This window comes from Cibotium barometz, chromosome 16, assembly GCF_041138505.1.
Source record: "Cibotium barometz isolate CiBa-2024 chromosome 16, ASM4113850v1, whole genome shotgun sequence".
Lineage (NCBI taxonomy): Eukaryota > Viridiplantae > Streptophyta > Polypodiopsida > Cyatheales > Cibotiaceae > Cibotium > Cibotium barometz.
The window spans coordinates 31,045,387-31,054,283 of record NC_141061.1 but is presented as its reverse complement, the minus strand read 5'-3'; the positions used below and the strand labels follow the sequence as shown (position 1 = coordinate 31,054,283).

Here is an 8,897-nt window from a genome sequence, read left to right as displayed (position 1 = left end):
GTTTTTTTTTGTGCATTCACATTCTGGTTTTCCCACAGTCGCCTTGTCTAAAAAAAATTCAACAAAGAGAGAGAGAGAGAGAGAGAGAGAGAGAGAGAGAGAGAGAGAGAGAGAGAGAGAGAGAGAAGATGTTAAAAAGAAATTATTGATTTTGCATAACAGAGCAAAACCAAGAGAGAGAAAACAACCTTTGTTTTTTTTGTGCGTTCACATTCTGGTTTTCCCACAGTCGCCTTGTCTAAAAGAAATTCAACAAAGAGAGAGAGAGAGAGAGAGAGAGAGAGAGAGCTACTGAATGTTCACTATGCAGTTTTCTCAATGTTTAGACTAAGGTTGTACCCTAGACTTGAACCTGTCTAAACCTTACTCCATTTATTAACTAGTGCCTACTTGCGAGCACTAATTAATGAATATGGGAGTATGAGTGAATAAGGCCTTTTGTAGAGCTCACATGATAACCTCCTTCAAATATTATCCTGACAGAGTCAGCCTTACATTTATGCTCTTTAATACCCATTATTCTCATTTAAGAAATATATTTGGAGATATTTAAGTGAAACCTAGGAATTAAGATAGTTTTACAGCTATGTCAAGCATAGAATATGATGAAATAGTCAAAGTCTGAGAAGCGAAAGAAGGTTGTTTTAGAAAAAGAATGCTAGACAATGAGGAAGTCTACTCCAAGATTCAAGAGGTAGCTAAAGAAGAACACGAACCGATGTGAAAAGACGTGAAACTTGTGTCCTTTCTCAAAGAGGACCTGTAAAAAATAAGCAGTTTTGAATTCCAAGTTAGACTTCTTTATGTAAAAAGGCCAAATCCTCTCTATTTTATGGATGTATTTTTCTTTTCCTAAGTTAATATAAAAGCCACCAACTTTTTTTATATAAAGGTTTACTATTTGTAAGGTTAAATATATGTCTAAATGCATGAGGAAGTTAGGCTTCTTGGTGTAAAAAGCCCAAATCCTCTCTATTTTATGGATGTTATTTTCTTTTCCTAAGTTAATATAAAAGCCACCAAATTTTTTTAAAGGTTTACTATTTGTAAGGTTAAATATATATCTAAATGCATGAGGAAATTTCAGTGACAATTGTAAATTTAATTCTACATGTAGGTGGCTTTAGTTGTGATTTGTTGATTTCTTTATGATAGCATTGTATGGTGCTAATTCATAAAAATAAATCATTTGATGTAGCAAGCATGGCTCAAGAAGCTTTGTTGGATAGAATCACTTGCAATCAATGACATAATGAGACAATCTAAAAGGATACTTGCATGTGACAATGATAGTAGCTTAGAGTAGTCAAGCAAAGTAAAAAGAATTGTCTGCAAAATCTAAAGGTACATTTACAAGATTTAGGGCACGAGAAACTCTTAATGCCAATTGATTACCTACCTAATCAAATAAGAGACCAAAGGTTTCACATTAATTTGCACGCATTTGTGGTCCTCCACTCCTTTAAATTTGCACTCATTGTATGCTAGTGTTTGGGTGTTTACTCTTACTGTCGATATTGTGCATTACTATATACGGAGACAAGAGTGGTGCATGGGAATAAATGAGTATCCATGTGAAGTCATTTTGCACATGAACCACACATGAGGCAACGAATCATGCATGACCCTTGTGCATGGGCTACTATAGGTGCTATATATGGAGACACAAATAGGGCATGGGTATGTGTACAATCATGTAGATTCATTTTGCCTATGGACAATTACTATAAACCTATGTTAAACAAAAATTGATGTGAAATGTCAAGTTTTGCAAAGTACATCTACATTCACACAACTAAGGATTCGAGGTTTCAAAGGGCCAATTTCCATACTTCGTGAAATAAGCAATCATTTGTAATTTCAATAGTTCACAATCCTATGCAGCTTTGTCTTCTCGCATTTAAACATCCCCAAAGTTACAGCTTGTTGGAAATTTGGTGTGGTGTAACCCAAAATGTTTAAGAGGGTTATTTTCTTCTTGAATGGAGGGAAAGAGCCAAATCACTAGGTCAAGGCCTTGTATATTATGTGATATGTTCATAATTAGCACCGGAGGGATGTGAATAAAGATAATAATGTTGAGTAACAGGATCTATGCTACATTAGAAGCATGCATGCACACCCCATACATGCATCGGATGCTCCTAGGCCCCCTCATATATGCATATATATACACATACATACATATGCCATACATAAATATGCAACCATACATACATACATGCACACAAACATATACCCATGTATGTAAACAATACACTCATACATAAATACATGCACACAATACACTCATGCATGCATACACACCCATAAACATACATGTTGTATAGGTGTTAGAAATAAAATAAGCACAAATGGTGAGGCTATGATTGTTGCATGTATGCAACTGGGGTATCATATTTCATGGGAGCGGTCTTCCTTTGTCTGGGAGGATGAAAGGTGGGACCTGATCTGCAGATTACTAAAAAGTGAAATGTAGGAAGTTCTCCGAACTTTGATGTTGCGTGTTGGCTATAAAGTATTTACTTTATGTTTTAAAAAAAGAGAAGGGATGTGTTAGTAGTTGAAAAGGGCTTGTTGTGTGGGGGAGATCCACATATATTCGAACACACACACACATACCCACGTCGCATAGCCCTGATGGCATCGAACTCGGGTCCTCTCTCACTGGAACCCAACCATTCTACCAATTCATGAAAAGGGCATGTTGTAAATGGCAGCTTGTGTTAATATAAATATATATAATTATTGTTCAAAATAAAATAAAATAAGCACAATGTTTTTTTTGATATGCGACTGGCGGTACAGTGAAAGGCTCCCTAGGATGCATAACCAAGCGGGATTAAATTTTTATAAAAGAACCAAGATCCTTTCGTTTGGCCCCTACAGACTTTAATACTATCATCATCATTATCTAAGCTCCGTCACCGCCATAGCTATCACACCTACCCACAGGTAGTACCTTGAACCCACAGGCAAGTAGCAGGGTTCATTTGATCATACCTGTTCTTCTGATTTGGGTTCATTTAATCCAATCCTTTGGGATCATAATTAGCTGCCTTCATAGATCCTTTTGATTTGGGTTCAAGTTTTCTGGATCGTAATTAGCCGGCTTTGCAGGAGGATTAGCGCTGTTGGATGCTACAAATTGGATGTTGGGTTCTACATAATCAGAGGTTTTTAAGGTCTTAAATCCTTGATAGTAAAATAATTAAGCTATAATTTTAAATAGCTTAATTAATGGGGGATTTTGCAGGTAGTGGGGCTTGGGTGGACTCCCTGATCAATGATGTATTTGAGGCAATGCCCAACATGCCTGTTGAGAAGGTGATTAGCATTCTATCAGAAATGCTCTCTCCATGGAACCTCCAAATCGATGCCTCCCTCCACTCGCGTATTAAATCTCTCAAATCATCCCAAAACCCATGCAGAGATGTCACAGGCATTGCCAAATCCACGTCGAAAAGATCGCGCTGCCACCCCCATGCCAACATACCATCGAAATCGCAAGATTTTGATGAAAGACACATCAATGATCCACATAAGCTCCAGTTGATGGATATGGGGATTTCACATGGTAACCATGAAGAGCCTTGTAATGAGGGCTCTCATCATGGCTACCCACATGCAAAGAAGAGGAGAAGCTGTGTTTTTGCAAAGATGGATAATCAGAGAAAAATGTATTGCATTAATAATCCCAAAATCATGAATTCACAGGTTACAGAATGGGGTCAACTATGTGATGGGAATGATGTGGCTGGTTTAACACTCTCTCTAGATTATCATAAGAAGAACCTTGATCTAAGCCAATTAATACCCAATTTGCCCTTAAGCCAATCATTAACCATACCTAATCTATCTCTCTCTAAGGACCAAGCTGGTATTAATCAATCAAGCCAGCAGATTTGTGCAACCAGTGTAGGTCAACAACAAAAGCAAGACATGATGCCACATGATCAACCCCCCATGTATATTAATAAGAGAGGCAATGATAAAGGCAAGGTTGAAGTTGTTAACACTTCAAGTGATGAAGAGGGTTTGCAGCTTCTCTCTCTTCTGCTCCAGTGTGCAGAGGCAGTATCTATTGACAGTTTAGATGAGGCAAACATGATGATACCTGAGCTCAATGAGATCTCTTCGCCTTTCGGAAACCCTGTACAGAGAGTGGCAGCTTACTTCACAGAAGGCATGGCAGCCAGGATCTTGAATTCATTCATCGGCATATGCTACCCTCTGCCCACCAACACACCACAGCTCTTCGCTAGCTGCAGAGACTGCGAGAACGGTGCCTCCTCTGCTTTCCAAATCTTTAATGGCATCTGCCCATTTGTGAAATTCTCCCACTTCACAGCCAATCAGGCCATCTTGGAAGCTTTTGAAGGCCAAGAGAGGGTGCACATCATAGACTGTGACATAATGCAAGGGCTCCAATGGCCTGCACTTTTTCACATACTTGCATCTCGCGCCGAGGGCCCGCCGTATGTGCGTATCACGGGCATTGGCACATCCATGGATGAGCTGGAGGCGACAGGAAAGAGGCTATCTGACTTTGCAAGCACTTTAGGGATGCCATTCGAGTTCCATGCAGTGGTCAATAGGGTGGGTAATTTAGACCCAATTAAGCTAAAGATCAAGCCAAATGATGCATTAGCAGTGCATTGGCTCCAACACTCACTTTATGATGTAACAGGCTCTGATACCAAGACATTAGAGCTATTAAGGGAACTCAAACCTAAGGTGGTAACCATAGTAGAGCAAGATTTAAGCCATGGGGGGTCATTTCTAAGCAGGTTTGTGGAGGCTTTGCACTACTATTCAGCTTTATTTGATTCCTTGGGGTCAAGATTTGATGTGAGTAGCCATGAGAGGCATGTGGTGGAGCAGCAATTTCTGGCCAGTGAGATCAAAAACATCTTAGCAGTGGGGGGTCCTGCAAGGACTGGGGAGGTGAAATTTGAAAATTGGAGGGAAGTTTTTTTGAATGAGGGTGGGTTTAAGCAGGTCTCTTTAGCTGGTAATGCTGCAACACAAGCAGCTTTATTGCTTAATATGTTCCCATGTGAAGGTTACTCTTTATTAGAGCAAGATGGGTTTTTGAAGCTTGGCTGGAAGGAACTTGGCCTCTACACAGCTTCAGCTTGGACATCCCCTCTCCATTCATCTTTTCTCTGTTAATCCATTGCAGCAGACAGAGCAACTGGTTCAAAAGGGCCTTAAGTGCATGCTAATCCGAAGAGAGAAAGCTTAACCTTATGTTAATCCATTGTAGCTTCAACGGCAATGTATCAAACAAGGCTTTCCATTCTCTATTTCATGTGGCAAACTTAGATTTATGGAATGCTTCACATGAGTTTTCATTTCATTAAAAAAAAAAAAAACTCAGGCATTCATTGTCTTTTTTTCTTTTTTCTTTTCTCTAAGCAATTTTGCTAAATGTTTTTGCCGGCTTCTTACTATCCTAGAGGGATAGACGGAAGGTTTGGGCTACTTTGCATGGGATGGTCACCGAGGACATCTCTCTTATTAAAAGAGAGATGCTAAGTTAACCCAAAATGGGGTTAATAGGGACACAATAGCTTATTAAAAGAGAGATGCTAAGTTAACCCAAAATGGGGTTAATAGGGACACAATATCTTGCAAGGTTCTCCAAGCCGGACTATGATGATAAGTGTCAAGGGGTTGATGGCCTTTCACCCACCTCCACCGGTAGATAGGAGTCAATAGGTTGTAAGAAAGTTGATTCCAAGCAACTTTTTTTAACAAGTCTCATTGATTATAAAAAACGGGCAACTACTAGCAATCGTAGGTGAGTCTCGACAACTATAAAGAGGGTTCATTTGTTAGTCATGGACATGGAAAAAATACATGAATTGTAATTTGAATGAATCTTATACTAGCCGCTTCTAGTAGATTTACTTCTTGTCAACATTCACTTTCTTATGAACTACCAATAGGTAATCCAAAAACTAGATAATATTGCCCTTTTCACTTAGTCGTCCTAGAGAGTAGAAGTAAGTGAAAAACGGTCCACAGTGTAAGTCACCATAGTTTGACCTGGAGAACCTTGCAGGCTATTGTGTCCTTGTTAATCCCATTTTGAGTCAACTTAGCATCTTTCTTTTAATAAGAGAGATAGCATAATAAGTGTCATGAAACAGCACTCTAAACGTTGTAATTATTATGAGAATAGCTAGCTATGCCACAAAAATATATAACTTGTAAACTTCTAGTTGATCTTTCATTACGTTTTTGGGTGTCCAAGCGTGAATAAGGGCCAGTTGTATAAATAACATTATTCTCTTCCTTTTTGCCAATTGAGTCTAGTCTTATCTCTTTGTTTCTTGTGTCTATAGTGTGTAAGAGAGAGAGCTGAGAGGAGAGAGAGCTACATTCTTGGTGCATGTTCCTCTTATACTTATATTCTTGAGTGTAAGAGTAGAGAGGAGTAAGTGTCCTTGTATGGAGAAAGATAGCATCATGGTGACAGCTTGAGGGGGAGGCAAGAGAGCTTGGAGTCTATCGAGATACAAGCTTGGATACCGGCCAGTTTTGTACGACAAGTTAAGGTGAGCATTCATTATCCATTGCATCAGGAGAGGGGCACCGCTGCTGTTGGGGAACCACCGGTCGTTGCTACTCTATTTGCACTCCCTATCATCTTCTTACAAGTCTCTTTTCCCTCAATATGGCTGTTTGAAGCTGTGTGATTGGTAAAGAAGAGAATAAGATATGAATAAGTTTGTGAAGAAAGAGGAAAAAAGAGATAAAGAAAGGTTGTTTTAGCATTTGAAGTTATTATTTGCATTGTTTGAACGTTAGGAAAGGAACAAAACAAACATTTGCATCAATACTTGCGTGGTGTGAACTTCATAATCATGACCGTGATTGTGTAGGGAACACCCATTTGCTGCATTTTTCAAAATCTTGAAAAATCAAAAAATAAAGAGCCATTGATTTCATTACTTGATGTCAGTTCTATATTCATGTTCAAAATCACGCCATCGTGATTTTGCAATCAGCAAAATCACGTCTGATTTTCGTTCACGGTGTGAATTTTTTTTAACAAATCCATCTGTTTCACAATTTTTGGGATTACTCATTAAAAGCTCTAACATATTCAATCTAATCTGATCATGATCGATCACGAATCATGGTCCATGATTATCAATCACGCTCATGACTACCATGTCATAAATGGCGATTAAAAATCACGATTCGTGATCACCGATCATACCGTGATTTCCACATCACCAATCACGTTGACAGAAGTTGACCATTTAATAAGAAAGACATCTAAAACAGTGACTAGGGATATCAAGGAACTCATTTGAACAATCACGTGAACTGATATCTTCATAATCGTCGGCGGAGAAGTGCTTAGGGATGTTCCTAAGGGCTTTTGACACTAGGAGAAGTTGTGAGCAATTGAGAATAATTAGTAATTTTGACGTGATATTTGTCGTGATCATGCTCATGATTTCTAATCACGATCGTGATTCTTGTCGTTGATCACGCTCATGACTTTAATCATGATCGTGATCGTGATTCTGTGACATCTGTCTCATGATCGTGATTCTGTGACATCTGTCTCATGATTCTGCAAAAACATATCATTTGTAGATTTGATAATTCCAAGTGTGCACAAATCTAAAATTTTGGCCAGTTAAAACTATTTCATGCACTTAAGGTCAGGAAGGCTTGTTGTTGGTGGTGATGACATTGCCCCTGATTGACAAGACAGTGCATCTAATCAGCCAAGATCCTCCTACCAGAGAAGCTTAGGGTCAGCTCGTATGGCCCAACACACAAAGGAGTGTGTTTTCTTTATACAGGCTGAATTCTTTTGAATTAGGTAGTGAGGAATCCATGGAGAATCCTCTTAATGAGGAAGTGGCAGAGAAGGGCACTTCTTCTCCAGCACTGTCTAGAGGGTTTATGAGCTTAGCCCGAGTAATCCTAGGATATGGACATGAGCTTGAAAGGGAAGCTCTATAGGTTGCCAAGGGATAACCATCGAGCTCGGATTGAGAAATAAGGATTAAAAGACCTAGAAGTACACGACAACAACCAAGGGAGGAACCATCCTAGGGATGAGCAACCTTCAACCCGTGGTATAGTATACTCCAAGAACTCCAAGAATACAAAGGGGTCCTATAAGTGCCCAAAGAACAGGGGCACTTATAGTATACTCCAAGAACTCCAAGAACTCCAAGAATACAAAGGGATCCTATAAGTGCCCAAAGAACAGGGGCAGTGTGCTTTCCCACTTCTAGAGACCTGGAGATTGAGGAAAGAATAAGAGAAGCACAAGACCAACTTAGAAGGCTTGAACAAGACAAGGCGACCTTAGATCTCCATAGGGAGCTGGCCGAGAGACGTGATTTTGATATGACAATACATGGAGAAGATTCTTCTAGTCTCAAGGGATCAAGGCATGAAGAGAACTTGGTCGCATAAGGCAATGCTAGAGAGGTTGAGCAAGCAATGGAGAAGGGTATGCCACCTCTAGAGCCTATTCCAAAGGAGCCTCGAGATGACCTAGCCACTCTCACAATTCCTCTTGCACACGAAACGAGGAATTGTTCATGAGGAGATTCAAAGAAAACTTACACTAAGGCTGAGGTATATGCAATGCTAAGAACCCAAGAGTTCCAAGAGTACATGAGAGGCATGTTGCCACAAGAAGAGAGCTTGGGAGTAGCGATTATGGATGATGATATAAACCAGAATGTAGGAAATGTCCCCAATACCACCTGACCCAAAGGTATATGTGAATCGACATGCTGGAGCCACAAGAGGCTGAGGTAGGGGAGGGAGGAACAAGATGGCATATGAGGCCCCACCAAGGGAACCAATGAGAGTAACCCTCATATGGGAGTCACAACACCTATAGATCT

The 8,897-nt window shown here is 39.7% G+C and overlaps 1 pseudogene across 6 annotated transcripts; it reads left to right on the top strand.

Moving 5' to 3' along the window:
* The first annotated feature begins 2,857 nt into the window (after positions 1-2,857).
* On the top strand, positions 2,858-5,307 carry LOC147630549 (scarecrow-like protein 23 pseudogene; annotated as a pseudogene). Of its 6 annotated transcripts, none has more exons than XR_015267665.1 (3): positions 2,858-2,955; positions 3,121-3,176; positions 3,257-5,307. The product of XR_015267665.1 is annotated as a scarecrow-like protein 23 pseudogene, transcript variant X3 (transcript). The 6 variants fall into 6 exon arrangements; XR_015267668.1 differs by having other exon boundaries at positions 3,121-3,185; XR_015267666.1 differs by having other exon boundaries at positions 2,888-2,975.
* The last annotated feature ends 3,590 nt before the right edge of the window (positions 5,308-8,897 follow it).